This window comes from Amblyomma mixtum, chromosome 3, assembly GCF_055824585.1.
Source record: "Amblyomma mixtum isolate Tamu chromosome 3, ASM5582458v1, whole genome shotgun sequence".
Classification (NCBI taxonomy): domain Eukaryota; kingdom Metazoa; phylum Arthropoda; class Arachnida; order Ixodida; family Ixodidae; genus Amblyomma; species Amblyomma mixtum.
In genome coordinates, this window is record NC_143014.1 from 323,352,563 (window position 1) to 323,373,183 (window position 20,621).

The 20,621-nt window shown below is 47.0% G+C and overlaps 1 long non-coding RNA gene across 1 annotated transcript in view; it reads left to right on the top strand.

Moving 5' to 3' along the window:
• Positions 1 to 1,316, top strand: part of LOC149355777 (uncharacterized) — a 104,003-nt gene extending 102,687 nt beyond the window's left edge. Inside the window, exon 3 of the long non-coding RNA XR_016289753.1 lies at positions 1,169 to 1,316. This is a non-coding gene — a long non-coding RNA (uncharacterized LOC149355777). The remainder of the gene's footprint in view (positions 1 to 1,168) is intronic.
• Positions 1,317 to 20,621: the final 19,305 nt, after the last annotated feature.

A 20,621-nucleotide genomic window follows, 5' to 3' on the forward strand; every position in this document is an offset into this window, starting at 1 on the left:
TGCAGTGTGTGAACTGTCCCGCTGCAGAAGTGTATTTAATCTCGACCATAGTACACCATTTCGAGCATTCTTAACATCTAGAAGTGACACGTGATAGGCTGTTCGTGCAGACCGCAGTTTTTTAGTCAATTTGTTCCTATATTTCTTAAATACCGCAAGGTCCTCAACCTTCCGGCTGCTCAAAAATTTTCTGTACAGCTTGTCTTTCATTTGTATTTCTCCGCGAAGCTCTGGCGTTACCCATGGCTTGCGGATTCTGCGACTTTTCACACGTGTTACAAGAGGAAAGCAGTCGTGATATATCTGTTTAAAGCAATCGACAAACGTATTATAGGCAACATTTGCATCATGAAGTTCAGCTATCTTACTCCAATATACTTTAATGAGCGCATCCCTAAAGGATTTCAATGATGATTCTGTAATAGCTTGGTATGTGATTGATGTGGACTTACTTCCTATTGTACTAGCATTCTCAATGCAAGCAAACACAGGAAGATGGTCACTAACACAACAAGATAAAACACCAGAAAAAGCATTCAGCTGCATAGAGTTAGTAATAATTAAATAGAGAACAGAATGGCCTTCGCTTGTGACTCTACCTCACCACATTTTCATTGCATGTGGTCACTCAAAATTATGGAAATAAGTGATATCGCTTGGAGCATTGACACCGGTTTGTTTTACCTTTTCTTTGCTGCTGTTTTTATTTTTTGCAACTGATGTATCAATGGATTGTATGCCTCTTTTCGTAGTGTATCGTCTGCGACATCTCAGCTGTGCTACTGCAGTCACCCTTCTGATGTTACCTTTATATTGTCCCTCTTATTAATACCCCACTAAAAGCCTTCAGAGGACAAAAAACGATGGCTTTTTTATTTTGCTCATTATGGCACACGTCAGGCTTATGTTTAGGGATATAGGAGAGGCCTTTGTCTTGCAGTGGTGCTAGTTATGCTGCTGATGATGGTACTTAATGACGAGCATATGATATATTGAATAAGAACCTCAAATTATTTTTCTTTTTGAGTGCGAATAGCTTCAGTGGTTCTTGATTTAGGCTCACTTTATTCCTGTGGCCACAATACGGAGTTTACTTTTTTAGCACTCTAATCCTGGCAAGAATAAAAACTTGTGGATCCTAATTCTTTCATTTCAATCTTTTCTGCAGAGTGCATCGCCCAGTTTTCCCAAGCCCTCATGCACCGGTGGTACATCAACAAGGCTGTTTCATGGGGCCCAGCTGCATTGACAAGTGGCTAAAGAAGAGCAAGAGGAGCATGAACACAAAATAAAACTGGCTGTAGGAGCTTCATCTATTTTGAAATTTGCTGTCTCATTGCGACAGACATAACATTGCTGCATGGCCCCTGCCCCAACATCTCCCAGTCATTCCAACATGCCCAGTCATTCCAACCTGCCCAGTCATTCCAACATGCCCAGTCATTCCAACATGCCCAGTCATTCCAACGTGCCCAGTCATTCCAACATGCCCAGTCATTCCAACATGCCCAGTCATTCCAACGCATTTTCCATTACCATAATCCACCAAGGTTTCCAGTGTTGGTTTCCAATATTTACATCATTGCCTTTTTTTCCAATAGGGGTGTTGTTCTACTCAGTAGCATTTTCTTTACCACCCCATCATCACTAATGTTGCATGTTTGCGTTCACCCTCAGCTCCACCGGACCACCGCAGCTCTGCCGAAGCAAGTGAGGCATCCCCCGTACACCCCGACAGTGACGCAGCAGACCTGGCAGCTGCAAAAACTGATCGTGAGACTTTTCACTTTCTTTAATTGTGTGTGACCAGACTAAGTCTGAACAATACATGAGGGTAAACGAGAGACAAGGAAAGCTTGAGAGGATGGAATGAGTTCGTTCATTTTCCTCAGGTGTGAGCCAGCACTGCTACAAATACTGGCCAAGGGACAGTGATCCGATGGCGTCGCTAGGTGCGGCCAGTTAGTGGGACTTTTACGCAAGACGTGGCCGCAAGGAGCGGCGCAAGCACGGGGGGCCTTCTTTGCTGCTCATTTTTTCTGGCGATTAAATGGGCGCACCTGGCACAGGCGCTTGATTTTGATGCATTTATGATGTTCGCCTACTTGAAACAACCCCTCTTCATTCAGTAGAATGGCTTTTTGGGCTTGTTGGTATATACTTCCAATACACTGTAGCGCAGCAAAAGACGAGGACACAAGAGACGAACACCACGAGCGTTAACTTCCAACAAATTTTATTATCCTGAAGCATCACATTTATAAGCCAGAAAACAGTAATCACATGTGGATGTTAAGGATCTATATTACTCGCTGCCGAACGACAAGGTGCTGTGCTCTGTAGAGGAGTGCATAGAGGAGTTCGGGTGTGTGGCTTTCCGGAACTTGGCGGGTGTGTCGGCGAGCAGTTTTTTAGAAATTTTAGCTATTTACTTGCAGTCAACGTCCATTAACTGGGAAGGAAAACCCTACCTTCAGAAAGGGATATGCATCGGGTCGTGCATAGCGCTGATTCTGAGTAATCTGTTTTTATCCAAACTTGGCAAGGCTGTTTCCAGCCACTTAGCCAGCTTGGACGTAATCAAGATCTTTAGATTTGTTGATGACTTTTTTATTCTTGTTAAGTGTGACCACGGCTCACTTGAGCCAAAGGCTCATAGCATTTTAACTGTCATGAAAGAACATTTTAAACCGTTTGTTTTAACATGCGAATTGCATCAACAACTCCATTAGATTTTTATATATTAACTTCACCTTTCACGCTCATCACATATGCTGGGCCTACCAGCCGCATAGCAACAACCCGATTCTGCCATATCACTCCGCTCATTCAAAACTAGTAAAAAGAGGCATGGTCAATTTATGTTTTCAAAATGCTCTCCAGCAATCTTGTCCGCACATGATGACCGATAGTTTTCAAGAGCAGTCCAAGAGGCTGACTAATGCCGGTGCCCCTCCCATGTTCAAGTTTCTGTTGCCAAAAAATTTGTTAAGCGAATGAAAAAAGAAAATCAATGTCACCCAAACCCGGTTCCTCGTGAACGAAAAAACCTTGTTGTATTACCTTATCTACACAAGATTTACCACAATTTGAAAAGAATTGGCCAACGAGGGAATGTGACCGTCGTGTTCTCGGCGCCGAAAAAACTTGCAACGTTGTGCAAACTGGGAAAACCAACACCAATAAAGCGCGTGGATGCGCAGCTAGGCACCAGAAGCCCTACGTCACGTGCGATGAAGGTGTTGTGTATCAAATTCCCTTGTCATGCCGAAACACATCGGCCAGACGGGGAGATGTCTGAACGAGCGCCTAATGGAACACGCTCGCAACGTCAGAAACGGGCAACGCGGATCGCTGGTTGACCACAGTCTCGCATGCAAGTCAAAAACCTGTAAGCCTTTCTTTGATAAAAGTCTGGTAATAGAAAAAAGCAGAGAAAGGGTAACGCGCGAAATCATTACACCCGAAAAGATAAATAGGTCAGGATGCTCATGTGTAAGCACACCTTCCATTCTCCTCTCAGATAAAGAGCTCGTTTTTCTAAGGAATTGATACTGTGCGCACATGTGATTACTGTTTTCTGGCTTGTAAATTTTGATAGGGCCGCTGCGGTGGCTCAGTGGTTATGGTGCTCGGCTGCTGACCCGAAAGACGCGGTTTCGATCCCGACCGCGGCGGTTGAATTTCTTTGGAGGAGAAATTCTAGAGGCCCGTGTACTGTGCGATGTCAGTGCACGTAAAAAACCCCAGGTGGTAGAAATTTCCGGAGCCCTCCACTACGGCGTCTTTCATAGCCTTAGTCGCTTTGGGACGTTAAACCCTATAAACCAGACCAAACCTTATAAATGTGATGGTTCAGGAGAATAAAATTTGTTGGAAGTTAGCGCTCGTGGTGTTCGTCTCTCGTCTCTTGTGTCCTCGTCTTTTGCTGCGCTACAGTGTATTGGTCCTCTTCGTTCGAGGAATGGGCCTTTATATCTCTGCCTCTGCCCACATTCGGGGCTTCAGTTTGACTGAAGGCTGTGTGTGTAACCGATTAATAAATGGTGCCAGCAGCTACCTTCCCAGCAGATAGATGTATTCGACTGTAACTTTGAAGTTTATGAAAAACACGGTCAGCATACTTGCGGAGCCACTTCAGCACACCAGTGCAGTGAAAAAGAGGGGTCCACTTCTTTTTCATCTTTTTTGATTTTGCACTTGGGGCAATCGGCAGCCAAATGGCCTGCAGTTATCAGATCAGAAACTGTTCTCCTGCGTTTCTTCAGCCTTCCACTGAGGCACCAGCCCGCCTGGCCTACACAGGAAATTGGAATAAGGTAAGCCACTCCGACACTGCAGTTTACAAACTGCGTGGCGTGCCTAATCCGCTAGCTTACACTTTCGCCGGTACTATTAGCCATGCGGCACATCCTTGCCACACAATGCTGATAGGAAGATTATTGAAGCTTTTTGCATTGATAAAGCAGGAGAGAAGTGCGTAAGCACCCCTTCAATATCCCTCACTGGAAAAGAGTTGTCATACATAGCAAAAAGTGTGCATCACCTTGCTGTGAAATTCGTGATTGCCTGTTATTCCGTTATGACAGGAAATGTTTGCAAAGTTGAGTTTCTTTCGCATGTGCAGACGTGATTTGGTGAAGTTTGAACCTTTTCTTGAATGTGCATTGAATTTCAGTTGATGTGCAGCGTGTGCGCCGTCTGCTTCTGTCTGTTGTTTTATTCGCGTTAGTTAATGTCACTGCCATTGAAGAGGCGAGTGCCGCACGTTGCCTGCTCGTGCAGACGCCGCGTTCGTTGGGCCAAATATTTAAGTAATTGGACAGTAAGCACTATGAAAACTTCCACTTGTTCAGAATTAACTTGTTTAGATACATAAAAAAACATATAGAAAATTTGGGGTGTTTAAACACTGGCTTAGGTCGCAAATGTTCTGTGCATGTGCCGCTGCTCCATAGGAAAGCACGTAGAATTGGCGGAGAGGGTAGCCCCCTCAACATGTGCTGCCCCTAGAAGCAGCGCTCACTTCTGCTCGCCGTTAGTGGCCACTCTCCTGCCTCAGCGCGGTTACGTTGTCGCAGCACCTCTTTCTTTGTCCGTGGTATGTTCTTGCAGCAATCTATACGCCTTGAAAGTAACGAATACTTGTGAAGCTGTGGCACTAGCAGACACAGCAGAGCATTTTCAAACTTTATCTGCATTTCTTGTCTGATGGTATCTGCAAACCGTGACAGCACAGACACTGCATTGGTTGCTAAAGTGCGGCCTCCAAGCACTCATGTAGATTAAAGGCTCACTAAAACACGACTTGTGATGTACGTCACTGATGCCAAAGTCCACATTTTGCCTTTCATGGAATATTGACTGTGACGGCGGCAGCTTGAGCTGTTCATTGTAATTGCAGCGCTGTTGCAAGAATAGTGGAGGTTTTGGTTGTGATTTTTTTTCCCCCAAATATTTTTAAAGGCCATTAAGGATGAATAACTTGTACACCTATGTGTAATTTATTGAAAAAGCAATTCTTTGCCTATATGAATTATTATAATTTCTTGTCTCAATCGTAATTTTGCCCGCATATTACCAACGTGTGGAGAGATTTACCAAAATATGCAATCAGTTATATTCGTAACTGACAGTAGGCTGTCTCTTTAATAGAGACCTGTACCTCTCTTTGTGCAAATGCTTCGCAAGTGTTTTAAATGGCCATTATAGTAAGCGGTGTTGATACACATTTCTACTTAAAATTTCAATATGGGCATCCTGAAATAGGGGGGTAAGGCGGTGGTGGCCCCGCCCCAACATTTCTGTGCTGGGGGCAACACACCTTCTCTCTGCAGCTCCCCTGTCTCTAAGTGCTTGGCTCTGAGATCAGATTTCTGACAAACATTTCATTTTAAGGATGTTATTAATACGAGCCACAGTTGAGCTGAAGTAGTTGGCCTAACACTCGTAAAGCATTCAATTTGAGTAACCTCAACCAATCATGTCCCAACCGAAGTTCACGAGGATGATCAGTAGAATTGAAACATAGTATGCGCACGCTTGTTTTAGGCAGTGGATCGCTGCTTGTGTGTACATATTTATAATGCTGCCCATTTCAGTTTAAGTTTTCTGTGTGCTACAAATGCACTTCTGAACAGTGAAATATAGGTGGCGGCTGAAAGTTAGGTTGGCAGATGAAATTAAAAGGTTTTCAGGAATAATGTGGCTGCAGCTATCACTGCACATGGTTAATTGTGTAGATGTGGGAGAGGCTTCTGCCCTGCAATGGGCACAGTCACACTGATGATGATGAAATATTTAAGTGAAATGTTGGAAGACACACATGTACTCACAATACAAAAATACAAAAAACACGTCTTGCCCCCCACTCGAAAAAAATGGCAGGTTCACCGCTGTTGTGTCAAGCCTTAATGTAGAGCCAAAGTTTTTGATTTATCTTTGTTTTTGTTTTTGTTTCTTTTCGTTTTTTACTTTAGTTTTTATTCGTAAATTTTTATTGTTTTTGTTATTTGTTCCAGCCTTGTTTATATTTGTTTTATTGCATTTTAATACCTTTTTATTTTCCTTTTTTCATTTTGCGTGCCGCTGCCTCCCAAGCTCGTTTTGCATACAGACATGACCTTGAATTACGAGAGCAATAGAATTTCCGCTCTAAAGAGTTCCTGAGTCCTTGCTTGCCTAGCTTTGTCCTCTCATCCTCCCCATTGCACTCGTTTCTGTGTGTTCTAAAATGCTGTATTTGTAATGTTTAGTGTTTTCTTTTTGGTTCTTTTACTGCTCTTTTCCCCATGCGCTAACCTCAATAGGACGCTGCAACCTGCAACCTAAAAGAATTCAAACTAAATATTTAAAAGATGAAACCTTGCAGATTACGGCTCAGTACAGTAATGTACTCACTGAACATTGCTCAGCCCACTTTGCTTTCCCATTGGCACCTAGTTTGAGACATTGAAGGAATCCACTTATGACAAACAGCTGCATTCTCTGCCATAACGTGTTTAGCAGTGGGAAGTCATAAGAACAGGAAGGAAAATTGGTGGGAGCATGTGGACAAATTTTCAGAACTGAATTTGAGGCCTTCTGAGAGCTTTTGCATTGAGAACAGCTATAGTTGACCGAGGCATTATTAGTGCAAGGTGAAATTTCAAACATTAACTTCATATCTGCAATAAATGGAGCAGTTGCAGGCAGCAGTACCTTTGCGTTTAACAGGGCCTTGTAGTGGTACTCTGTGGCAGTTTAGAAGACTTACAGAGAGCAGGTTGTGGGCGCCCTGTATTGCCTCCGTCTCGTTGCTATTGTTGACACTATGAGGTCTAACTGCTTTCGGAAGCCTCCTCACATGAAAACTTTTTGCATTTCAGCGGTCCTGCTGAAAGTTATCCGGCTGCTGCTGGAGATCCGCCAACAGCAGCGGGATATCATTCAACGATTCAAATACCGGGATCGCTGCCAGAGGCCACCCACGCCGGAGCCAGTGAATGCTGGGAAGCGAGTGCAGTGGTATCGCCAGGATACCCCTCGCTCCCAGCATTCACGTTGGAGGAGCTTGAGGCAGTGGAAGCTGCAGTCCAAGATGTCGGCGTGGCGGCTGCTCTAGTAATTTGTTTTGTCATTCAACTCTCAGTGACTTTCAGAGCTGTATGCTTTCCGAATTATTGCTTGCCGAATGTAATTCAGGTATAAGAAATCTAAACACCAAAGGAAAATGGATGCTATTTGTGAATAATGCCGTTAAAGCTTCCTGGTTTTCAGTCAGAATGGAAGGAATCCTGAAAACTGCACATAAATGGTTTACTATCGCATTGTTGATGCAGTGTCTCAACGTAGCTGGAAATTCCTGCAACCGGAGCACTTGGTTGCGGTAAAATGGTAAAATGTTGCGTGCGTACTCAAAGCTCTTGGTGTTAGTGTATTTGTAAGGTACAACAAGGAAGAAAATGCACGTGCAGAATTAAGCTGTTTAATTTAATTCTCATGCTTTTATTTTCTGTACTGTGCTACACACTGGATCAGTGCTCCTATTGTATCAAACATGCTTATGACAATATTGAAGTGCCTAGATAATAGTGCTGTAACTTATAATTGTAAAAACCTCGTTATGTCACAAAAATAATATACTTGATCAAAACAGCAGGATGATGACATGAGCCACCGATCTGAGCGTTGCTTAAACCAACATTCGGGCTACACTATTGGAGGGAAAAAAAGAACACGAGACATAAATGGCAACACGCTGCTCTGATTAGCCAGAGGTAGTTAACTGCACCTGGCCATGTGGTCACACCATGGTTCAATGTCAGCCTCTGCATGATTGGCATGCCAATTAAAGCCTTCATTTCAGGAGCAGTTCTTAACTGGAAATCAGCGGAGATATCAGGACGCGGCGAATGGTAACTTCAGACATGTCACACTGGCGCCACCCTTACGAAAATGGCAAATATGGGCCAGATATGTTTTATATATGGCTGTATATACTCATCGTAAATAGATATCATCGTAAATACGGCCAGATATGACCATAGGGAACCTTATATGCCGCCATATACTGTTATATATGGGCGTATAAGACCACAAATACGGACTTATACGGCCATTAGGTCCCTTATATAGTTCCATATACTGCTATATACAGTCGTATTTGCATCCTTATATAGATGCTATTTCTTTATATGGGGACTCTCATATCCTTATATGGAAACAATTCCCCTGATATGGAACATCCTACCTCATATATGGGATGCTTGTGCCATATACTTCCGAACTTGAATAATTAACTTGGTGTCAAATATGATATGATTGGTTAATTAAGCACACGCCGCATAAGAAGGCACTAAGCGTTGTATGATTGAGGCATGAAACAAGTATAGCTGTTATTACATAGCGGTGTTTAAGGTGAAGTCTGTGCTATAACTCACCTTCAACATGTATGATTTAAATGCACTAATACAGGAATATACGCGCTTTCTATATTGGCTGTACTTCGAACCTCCCTGACGAACTGAACCTTCCTGACTGCGTGTATATCAGTGGATTACAAGTCCAGAGAGTTAGTTGCAATCGACAGCATAGATTTTAGGAGCATTGATAGATTATAAAGAGCCCCGAACGTACAACAAGGGCTTGGGGATCTAACTCAGCCCCCTCGGAAACGTGATGAATGCTCAAACCACCAAGCCAGTGGTAAAGTATATGTTCCTTTGTGCGCTGTTCTTTCCAACAATTCCAACAGCAGAGCGCCTAGGCACCGCGCTGTTCGCATTTCTTTCTGTCGCAGCAGTACGCTCTGAGATGTAGGTTAAAAGAAATAGTGGACAGTGATTTTTTTCTTCGCTGCGCAAACTTGAAAAAAAAAAAACTGCTAGTGGATCAGACCCACTCCGTGAAGCAGATGGTTGACGAAAAAGCCGGTACCGTAACGGCGAAATGTGTATCGCAAGTAAATGACGAGATCATTTAAGACATTGAATTCGAGGTAAATACCATTTTTTTTTGGCGCAGCCATCTTCGCAAGATACTTAATTTCGTTGGGTGGCTGAGCAGTTCGGTGCATGCAGGTTTGTTGGCCAAATAATAAGGATTTTTTTACGTGTTTCGCTGAATAATAATAGAAATAATATTTATTTTAACTTAAAATAAAGTGGCCTTAAGGAGACAAGCGAGGCTGAAGAGAAAAACGAAAACACGCCCGAAAAGCTCCTACCAGCTGCTTGCTATATACAGCTAAGAGAAAAAATGCTCTAGTTTGGTCAAACGCTACAACGGAGATAAGCGGTTGGTATATTTATTTTAGTGCCAATTACAGCGCACGCGCATCCCCAAAACAATTAATTTGCAGAGACATCGCTCATATGCAAACGCTCATTCATATGCAAGCAAACATTCTGATTATTTTTATTTTCAGAATTTTTTTACATGTAACGCAGCTTCGAAAATTGAGCCAGGCGTCAAGTCTGAACATTGAGGCGATCACTGACCTTGCCTCCCACGCGTCTGCATAACGCCGCTAGCTGTTGTTGTCAGCCTCCAAAATAAAAAATGGCAAACAAATTAGCTTCGTTAGCGCGAGCTTTACTAAACACTGCATGCTTAGTGAATTAGAGCAAAAACTGCTCAGAATATCACGCGTCCAACATACCAAACGTGTTTAGCAACAGAAAAACGCTTACTTCACCCTGGCCACAGCAGTTGTCGAGGTCTGCCGTTTCTCGTTCTCATCCATTTCATACTATTCCGGACAAACACTTTTGAATAGAAAAGAGTGTATGAACGCATTGTTTTTTTTTCATATACTGCAACATTTCAGTATAGCAATCTCCCATTGATAGGCTTGCATTTTTTTTCGTATTAACGTTTTTCCTATCGTCAACTGCTCGATAAGAGCAATGAAAAATTTTTAAGACCATTATCTTCAATATTTCTATTACTGTACGTTACAATTTTCCAATATTTTTTTTTCCCCCAAGAATGTAGGACATGTCCAGGAAATCTATAGAATTATACGGGCAGTCCTTGTCCGTTGATGTTCAGAGAACTACTGTGACAGCCGCTGGCACAAGTTTCTCCACTCTTAGAACGTCGCGGAATTCCAACCATGACTCAGCGAGCGACAACACCTCTTTTGTGCGTCCGCGAGCAGGACGGCGCGTGCTCACAATGAAAGAGAGGGTGCCAGCCGGGCGAGCAGCACGCGCATACCAGTCGACAGGCTGCTGGCTCAACGCGCTCCGCCGGCGACGTGCCCGGACGGAAACGCCAAAATGACCGGCAGGGGAGAAGTGGCGCTGGTGCAGTGGGAGCAAACTTCAGGTGCGCTTCCCTATTGTTCCCTGGACTGCAGTGGGACACCTCGCGCTAGCATTGTGGAAGCGGCGAAACGCCTCCTCTCTGGACTGGTGGAAACCGGCAAGAGAAGCTCCCCGATGTTTCTTTGTTGGTAGGATTGAAAGGCTGTCGCTGTTCTCCCTCCCCCCCCCCCCCCCCCTCTCGCCACCAAACTCGCCTCCCGGCTCCTGTCCTGCCTTTCTCTTCACATTTTTGGGCAAGGTGTGTCGACTGGCTTTTTTTTCGCTGCCTCGTTGGTGTGGTTTGAACAGCGCTCGCCAACACCAAGGTTTGAAGCGGAAGGGAAATTGTCGCCCCTAGAGGCATTCATGTTATTTTTAGTTCCCTGCAGTGTTGTCGGTAACGCGTTACAAGTAACGGCGTTACCGGTAACGCGTTACTTTTTTCGGTAACTTAGTAACCTACTCGTTACCATTTATAAAGTGTAACGGGTAACGTACTTGCGTTAACAGTTTTCGGTAACGTGAGGTGTCACGTTGCTAGTTACTTTTTATTTCAATTGTTCCCCTCCTCCTCTTTAAAAAAAAACACCGAAAATGATGCTGCAAATAAACAAACTCTACTGGTGTTCCCGACGACTATTGTTGCGGCTCGAATGCATGCCAAAAAACATCTGCCCTTGACGAAGCACTCAACTAAAAAAAAAGCACGAACACGCAGTCACGCACTTGCCTTCACCCCCAAACCACTCACACACACAACTCTCTAAAGAGTGCACGCATGCCGAGCCACCAATGGACCATTTGCAGAAATCTGTATGTCAGTTTCTGCTTAAGCTTGTTTTCCAACCAAAAGGTCTCGTTCCCAGGCGACACTCTCGCATTCTCGGTGGAAACAGTTCCCTCTTCTGAGCAAACCCAGGAATGTCGCCAGTTTACTTCAAGATGGCCCCTAGAGAGCCTTCGAAAGAGTACAATGATACAGCACAGAAAAGGGGACTCCAGTCGACAGGGCTGTTTCCAACTGCAACTGCGGCTACGTTTCTAGTTATTGAATTCCTAAGCCAGCGAAGCTGACCTTGAACACCCTGACGTAAACACTTGAATTTTTGCGATAATTATGCAGGTTCAAGTAAAAAAAAATCGTTTATGTGCGCAAATATATCTTTTCCGGAACTATGACATTTAAACATTTCGTTATTGGTACACAATTTCCGCGTAATTTCGTAAGCAAACGCATACCAGAATTTGTGTAAATTTGTTGAGTTCAGCTATGTTTTCTTTCTGAAGTTGGAATGAAATGAAGTATGAGGTTTATAAAATTGTTATCTTGAGTTCTTACAGCGAAGACGCACTGATTAAAATTTATGGCCATTGAGTAACGGCAAAGTAACAAGCGTTACTTTTTTTCTGTAACGGCAACGATAACGCGTTCCCTTTTTTTTTGTAGGTAGCGTAGGGCGGTAACGCGTTCTTTTTTTTAGTGTAACGAGTAACGTATTTACTTACTTTTTTTCGGTAACGCCTACAACACTGGTTCCCTGTCACTGTTTCTAATTTTTGTGGCATGCAAAAAGCTTTGTGTACTCGAGACATAATATTCTGGATCCACATCGTGCGCATAAAGGAACAAAATGAAAACTGGGCGCACAACAAATCAGAAAGGCAGCGCGCAATCTGGATGCCACCTCATTTCCGCTGCCGAAAATGACCGCTGCGTTGCGACACCATCAGCTCGAAACGAGTATTTCTGGAGAAGATTAAATTACTAAATACTACGATTGCGGCGATGTCTTGGGTATCCATGAGCTACAATGCCCCTTACTCTGCATACAAAAAATAAATACCTGCTGCTTTATCTACGTCGCAGGGCCATTTAAAGGCGCGTTCACACTTGCCCAAAAATCCGGTGAGCGAAGCAGATTCGCTCGCCGCAAAACACTAGGACCTGTTCTCATCTGTTTTCGCCCTGGCGAGGCGGAACCGCCGCGCCGCCGCTGTTTCTCGCTTTTGCACACTACGTCACTGCTGGCGACATGCACAGATATAGCGAGAAAAGAGTATAAATTTACGCTGTCTACGTATGCACAAGCGTATGCATGATTACGTACGTTAAACGCAGGCGCATTCCCACTTTCAGTTCTGTGTATGCTAGCACAGATGCAAAAATAAACTTAGCCTATAGTGGCGCCATGTGGTTGTCAGGACGCGATTACTGTCAACAAACCGACTCTCCTCTTAAGCTTAGAAGCGGCAGAATCGTCAGTCTGAATAAAAAAGAAGCAAATTTATCACTTATACGTTTTCTTAGATGCGAGTTTAGACGAAGCGGCTGAACTATGTACCATTTAAGGCCAGTGAACGCGCCGAAAAAGGCAGCAACAACGAGAATTGAGGCCGAAGCGAGGGGTCCGGCTTCGAAGGGCGCCGCCATGTTTGTCGCCGCGCGACGGGAATCGGTCTGGACAGATCGGCCTCGCCGCGCCGGTTTCCGCCTCGCTCGGAGTCAAAAGCGGCTGAATCCGCTTCGCTCGCCTGATTTTTGGGCAAGTGTGAACGCGCCTTAAGGGGCGGATGGGAAGGTGAAGACCGCTATGGGTCCCAAACTCGCGTGGTGGAGAATAGGATCCAACTACTTCAATGGCGTCTATTAACTGGATGCCCAGTGCGTTTCCGTCAACCCGTCCGCATAGCAGACGCGCAGTGACATCGTTGCGAGAATGGCATTTCGGCGGGAGGCCTGCTTTTATGCGGATTTGTGCAATGTTCGAAATTACAGACCTTTCCCCGCTGAAAATGAGAAGGCGGGAAATGAAGCATACATTCGACAAAAGAGATGTTATTCTACAAAATGTCGTCCAAAAAGATCTTGATGAGATAATCAAAATTTCCCTTATTACAAAAGGCCTGGCAGCAGTTCAATGGTTTGTTTTTGTTTGGATTGATTTTATTTATGTTCCTGAGCAGAAGTTATGAATTGTTGATGAAGGTGGCACCAAGAACGAAAAGTGCACGTGAGCAGTTCGACAGCACACTGCATAAAAACAAGAACTGCCGACTTCCAGTGTTAAGCCATGTCCTTACGTCACTAAGGTTATTCTGTAGTGCTGCAACTTCATACGGTAAGTTTCGTGGCTTGCTTAATGTATTTGGCCACTGAAAATGTGCTGCACAGCGGTTTAAACGGACTACTTGTTGTAATCCGTGTCAGCTTCTTTACAAGTCTTTTTTCCCAACCAAAAGGTCTCGTTCCCCGAAGGCACTCTCGTTTTATTCGAAGAAACGAAAAAAGGCAAGTTCCTCCTGCTATGTTAACTCAGGAACGTTTCCAGTAGACTGCAAGATGACTCAGGGAGGGGTGTCCAAGGGGTACATGGGTTGACTACCACCCATTTATCAGTAAAATAGCGGGTGAGGGGATAGTCAAGCGCCTTGCTTTTCCGGCATGACTGGTTTCGGGCCATCCTTCCGGCTTCAGCCTTGAAGAGCGACTCGCAAATGTGAATGCCGTAAAGAGACGCCTGCCACTTTTCGTTTCCGCCAAGACTGCGAGAATGTCCTCCGGGAAGGAGAGCTTTCACGGGAAAACAAATTTTGCATGAAGGTTGCTTACAAATTTCACCAAGTGGTTCATAACATTTGCAGAAGTAGTGTCTTTGCAAGATGCGATGCATTTCTGTTCCAACTTCCACATGACGATGCAGGAAAGAATATGGAAAAAAATAGCTAGACAGGAGTTGGAGCTGGCACATGGGACCACAATTCACGAAGTAACTTCAGTACAAACCTAATGATGGCATGCTACATCTAGTTTCTATTGCCTTCAGGTTGGGCTGATCATCGATTCTGAGGCTGTGTTTCAGTCCCGACGGCCGTGTGACATCGGGCGGCACATTTCAACTTATTGAAATTAAGTGCCCTTATAGTCTAAGGAACAAGTGTCTGATTGTCCCAGACAAAGACAAAGTTGCGTAAAACCCATTCGTACTACACGCAAATAATGATAATGCTGTATGTCCTGAGAATCGACACTGCTTTACTTTATGTGTATTGTCCTCAGAGAAGCATAGCTGTAAGAATCAAAAAGGACGAAGCATTTCTTGCCGAGTATATACCAAAGTTAGAGGACTTTAATTTCAGCTATTTCCTAAAAGCACTGATTAAATGAATGCCCAACGGCATTTTGTAAATAATGTACAAAGCTCCCCCTGTACTTTCATGCTATCGCTGTCTGCAAACTGAACGAGAGTTGCCCCCACCTTTCGCCCCCTCTGTCATTTTGGCGTTCCTGTCCGGGCACGTCGCCGGCGGAGCGCATTGAGCAGCAGCCTGTCGACTGGTACCCGCGTGCTGCTCGCGCCGCTGGCACTCTTTCATTGTGAGCACGTGCCGTCCTGCTCGCGGGCGCACAAAAGTATTGTTGCCGCTCGCTGTGAGTCATGCCTGGAATTCCACGACGTTCTAAGAGTGGAGAAACTTGTGTCAGGGGCTGTCACAATAGTTCTCTGAACATCAACGGCCAAGGACTGCCCGTGGAATTCTACAGATTTCCTGGACATGTCCAACATTCGTGGGAGGTTAGCACGCATTGACGTCACACTCATCGTTCGGTTATTGAAACCGAAACAGCACGAGAAAAAAAATTCGATAATAAATTAGCAGTTGCAAGGAACACCTCGTGGTAATTCCAAGTATAATACTGTATTACGCATTATTACAAAGTTGAAAACACGCACCCAAAAGTTCGATGTTCTCTACTCCCTTAAGTTTGAAGAACAGGTGTCTGAGTGACCCAGATAATGAAATCAGCTGTATACCCGCCGCGGTGGCTCAGTGGTTATAGTGCTCAGCTGCTGACCCGAAAGACGCGGCCGGGTTCGATCCCAGCCGCGGCGGTTGAATTTCGATGTAGGCGAAATTCTAGAGGCCCGTGTACTGTGCGATGTAAGCGCACGTTAAAGAACCCCATATGGTAGAAATTTCCGGAGCCCTTCATTAGTCGCTTCGGGACGTTAAACCTCCAAAAACTGAACTAAACTAACATCCACCAAGTGAATGCTAAGCTGGAATTGTGAAAAACGCATCCTTACTGCATGCTCGCAATGATAGTGCTATATATATCCTGAGGATGGACACTGATTAGCTTAAAGTGCATGTATTCCTCTCGGATGACGATCATCATCATTCGTGATTGATGATGATGATGACAATCCCATCCTCAACTTTGGCTTCAATTCAGTTCTGATTACCGTAAAACAAGAATTGCTGCATTCTGCTTCTTCAAAAACTACATGTGTGCTGCGATCCCGCAACCCCACCGTAAGGAAAGGGAGGTAGGTTGGAGTGAAAGAAGACAGAGAAAGAGGTGCCGTAATGAAGGAAACGAAAATTGGATTTGAGGAAAGGAAGTTGCAATGACTGTCGCACACATCTCGGTGGACACCCGCAGTCCCGATTATAGGTCGCCGGTTCGAATTCCTGCCGCAAGCTTTCTAATTTTAGTAAGTTTATACTGCTCTAAAAGCTGACGGACGGACGGACGGACGGACGGACGGACGGACGGACGGACGGACGGACGGACGGACGGACGGACGGACGGACGGACGGACGGACGGACGGACGGACGGACGGACGGACGGACGGACGGACGGACGGACGGACGGACGGACGGACGGACGGACGGACGGACGGACGGACGGACGGACGGACGGACGGACGGACGGACGGACGGACGGACGGACGGACGGACGGACGGACGGACGGACGGACGGACGGACGGACGGACGGACGGACGGACGGACGGACGGACGGACGGACGGACGGACGGACGGACGGACGGACGGACGGACGGACGGACGGACGGACGGACGGACGGACGGACGGACGGACGGACGGACGGACGGACGGACGGACGGACGGACGGACGGACGGACGGACGGACGGACGGACGGACGGACGGACGGACGGACGGACGGACGGACGGACGGACGGACGGACGGACGGACGGACGGACGGACGGACGGACGGACGGACGGACGGACGGACGGACGGACGGACGGACGGACGGACGGACGGACGGACGGACGGACGGACGGACGGACGGACGGACGGACGGACGGACGGACGGACGGACGGACGGACGGACGGACGGACGGACGGACGGACGGACGGACGGACGGACGGACGGACGGACGGACGGACGGACGGACGGACGGACGGACGGACGGACGGACGGACGGACGGACGGACGGACGGACGGACGGACGGACGGACGGACGGACGGACGGACGGACGGACGGACGGACGGACGGACGGACGGACGGACGGACGGACGGACGGACGGACGGACGGACGGACGGACGGACGGACGGACGGACGGACGGACGGACGGACGGACGGACGGACGGACGGACGGACGGACGGACGGACGGACGGACGGACGGACGGACGGACGGACGGACGGACGGACGGACGGACGGACGGACGGACGGACGGACGGACGGACGGACGGACGGACGGACGGACGGACGGACGGACGGACGGACGGACGGACGGACGGACGGACGGACGGACGGACGGACGGACGGACGGACGGACGGACGGACGGACGGACGGACGGACGGACGGACGGACGGACGGACGGACGGACGGACGGACGGACGGACGGACGGACGGACGGACGGACGGACGGACGGACGGACGGACGGACGGACGGACGGACGGACGGACGGACGGACGGACGGACGGACGGACGGACGGACGGACGGACGGACGGACGGACGGACGGACGGACGGACGGACGGACGGACGGACGGACGGACGGACGGACGGACGGACGGACGGACGGACGGACGGACGGACGGACGGACGGACGGACGGACGGACGGACGGACGGACGGACGGACGGACGGACGGACGGACGGACGGACGGACGGACGGACGGACGGACGGACGGACGGACGGACGGACGGACGGACGGACGGACGGACGGACGGACGGACGGACGGACGGACGGACGGAAAACTTTATTCAGCAAGCGAGTTTGGACCGTGCAAGGTCTCAGGGCCCCCGCACAGCCCTCACATTACGCGCATGTGTCCAGGCCACATAGGGCCATGACACTGGCACCCCGGTTGACACCGTGAAGGCTGAATGGTATTACCCCATCCGGAGCATTGTGTGGCAAACGGTTGGTATGATGGGATTTTTTCCGGCGAGCGGTTCCGGCAGCTGCAACTACGACGCCGACGGCTTTTCGACCGAACGAGCTGTATACGCTGGTGCGTAAACGACTGTGCGTGGGATACTGAAAAGAGCGCCATAGAACTAGACAGACAGGAGGTCGCGCTCATACTGTAGCGTGAGCTACATTATTGGCCACAGCCTCACCGTTAATGGTGCTCCCTTCGTCGACCATACTGCGCATGTGCGAGTGATGTCACTGCGCACAGCTGGCGCGCCTCGCCGCTGCCGCCGGCTAAGAGCCACGTGACGTCACTGCTCACGCGACGCATATCCTGGCATAGCAGAGCTAAGCTACTGCTAGCTTTTTCTCAACCACAACATATCGCATTAACAGCTGTCGCTGAATATCGCGTTGACTCGTGCTGACCGTCATATAATTTGTTGTTTTTTTAACCTTAACCCCAGAGTAAGAGATATGCGGGTTGTGAGGCATGACACGCGAGCGAATAGTGCTAGCCTTCGGTCGAAAGGATGCAGATGAGCAGTGGAAGTAGAAATTAAAACATGGCCGGGGCACTCACGCGTGTTTTACATCGCGGCGCAGGGGCCCGAGTGTGAAAGAAACTCTTGGCTCGAGCCAGTCGGCAGGCCCGCGTGCACTTTCCTTAGCAACAAGCAACTGGTTGAAGCAATAGTGTGTCAAGTTTGTACGGATGTGTGCTTGCATCGCCTCCCCCTCCCCTCCCTCCCCTCATGTGTATGCTTAGAAACTTGCAGAGGCATCCGGCTAACGCGGTAGCCGTATTTCCGTTCCGACGAAAGCCTGCACGTCCTGGTAGTCAATATATACACTAGATAGTTAAAACCATGGAGTCAGAAGAACCCTCCCATCGGCGACCGAATAGCTGTTGCTTCTGACTCAGAAGCAACAGCTATTCGGTCGTCGATGGGAGGGTTCTTTTTCTTGTTGTAAATGTAATCGTGGATGATGATGATGATGACGATCTCGTCTTCAACTTTGGAGCCAAAAACGAGCCTGAAATCAGGCAATTCGATTTTCATAGCCGTAAAGCTATAATTGCTGCCTTCTGCTTCTTAAACTACATGTTGTTGTATGCTGGAATGGAGTGCAGCGCACGCGAATAAAATTCGATACCAAACAAATGTCCCCAAAATTATAATGTTTCCTTTCAATAGAAAAGATGAAATGAACTGCCACCGGATGATGAAACCTATTTATCACTTAGGTTCGGCGAACACGAAGGCATAAAGTCAGAGCATAATGGCTACTGTAAATATCAAAAACAACTGAAATCAATCACTTTAATTAGTCGTCGCAGTTAGCGGGCATATTTATAGGAAAAAGCCGGAGGTCGCATTCGTACGTTATTTCATTGGGTGGAATTCTTGAAGTCCGACAGTGTTCCGTGATACCCGCCTAAAAATTCCGACCCAATCCGCGCAATTATGCATGTGCATTATGCAATGCTGACTAACTGCTGCTCCCTGGTATAACGCATCTGTTGCAGAGTTCTGTGTGATAATGACGACGAGCGCTAGATGAAGCTGAAAAGTGCTTCGTTTCCCTCTAGGTGAGAGAAATCGAAGAAACATCATAAGATACACCTGGGTGTAACACAAGGGAGAAGTTTGGCTCCCTTGATCACTGTAGTGAGTTCGTAATCATGTCGATTGAATCAGACATTGCAGATACCTCAGAACGCCGTCCTGTTATGAAAATGCAGGCAAAAAGAATAGCCTGTCATAATGAATGCTTGTATTTTCACAAAACATGCACTTAATTCCGACAAATGATTAAAATTTTAAGAGGTTTGTTAGGAAATTAACGGTGATATTTCCGATCACACTATACGGCCACCTGGACAGATAACTTGCATGCAGAAACAGCTGTGGTGTACCGCTAATCCTTTCGCAAAATATAGATTTCGAAACCTGCACCTTCATAAAATCATTTATGTGGTGCGAAAAACCCACGCAAACTATTTGTCCACGACGGAAACGGCTGCTTGACTAGCTACATATTTGCTAGAGAAGGTGCGCAATTAGCTTTGGTAACCAGCTGAAACATATCCGTAATCCAGCCGGTCCTAAAGCAATAAACATGTAAAATGACGCGATTATGGCCCACAATGGGCAGCTGGGCTAGGCATTCAAGAGCCAAAAGCTCACCCTTGGGGTGCCGAATCTGTGGAACAAGCATGTGCTAAGTCTGCAAGTGAATGCAAGCATCAACCTGCGCATCGCAACAATCTCCAAAACAGGCCACGATTGGGATCTTTGTGATTTTTGCGACTTGATGTATGGTTGAATTCACTGTGCTCTTTCCACGAGAAGGAGCAGAGAGCTAGCGCTTTTTGAATTTCGCTTTAATAGACACTTCTCAATCGAGCCTCTCTTCGCCGTATGTGAACAAAACGAAATATTTATTCAGCTCAGTTTACATAATCTGTTCTCCAGGGTGACTCAAAAACAAGACGCAGCAGGAGCAACGTTAGTTTTATTTATGTTGGTAAAGATAAACACGATGTAAGGTTGTTTCGGGCCGCTTACATTTTATATAATTTCACTATTGTTCTTTCGAGCTGCGTGAACGCGCCAGTCGCTTTTACACTAGTGATCCCCACCGCC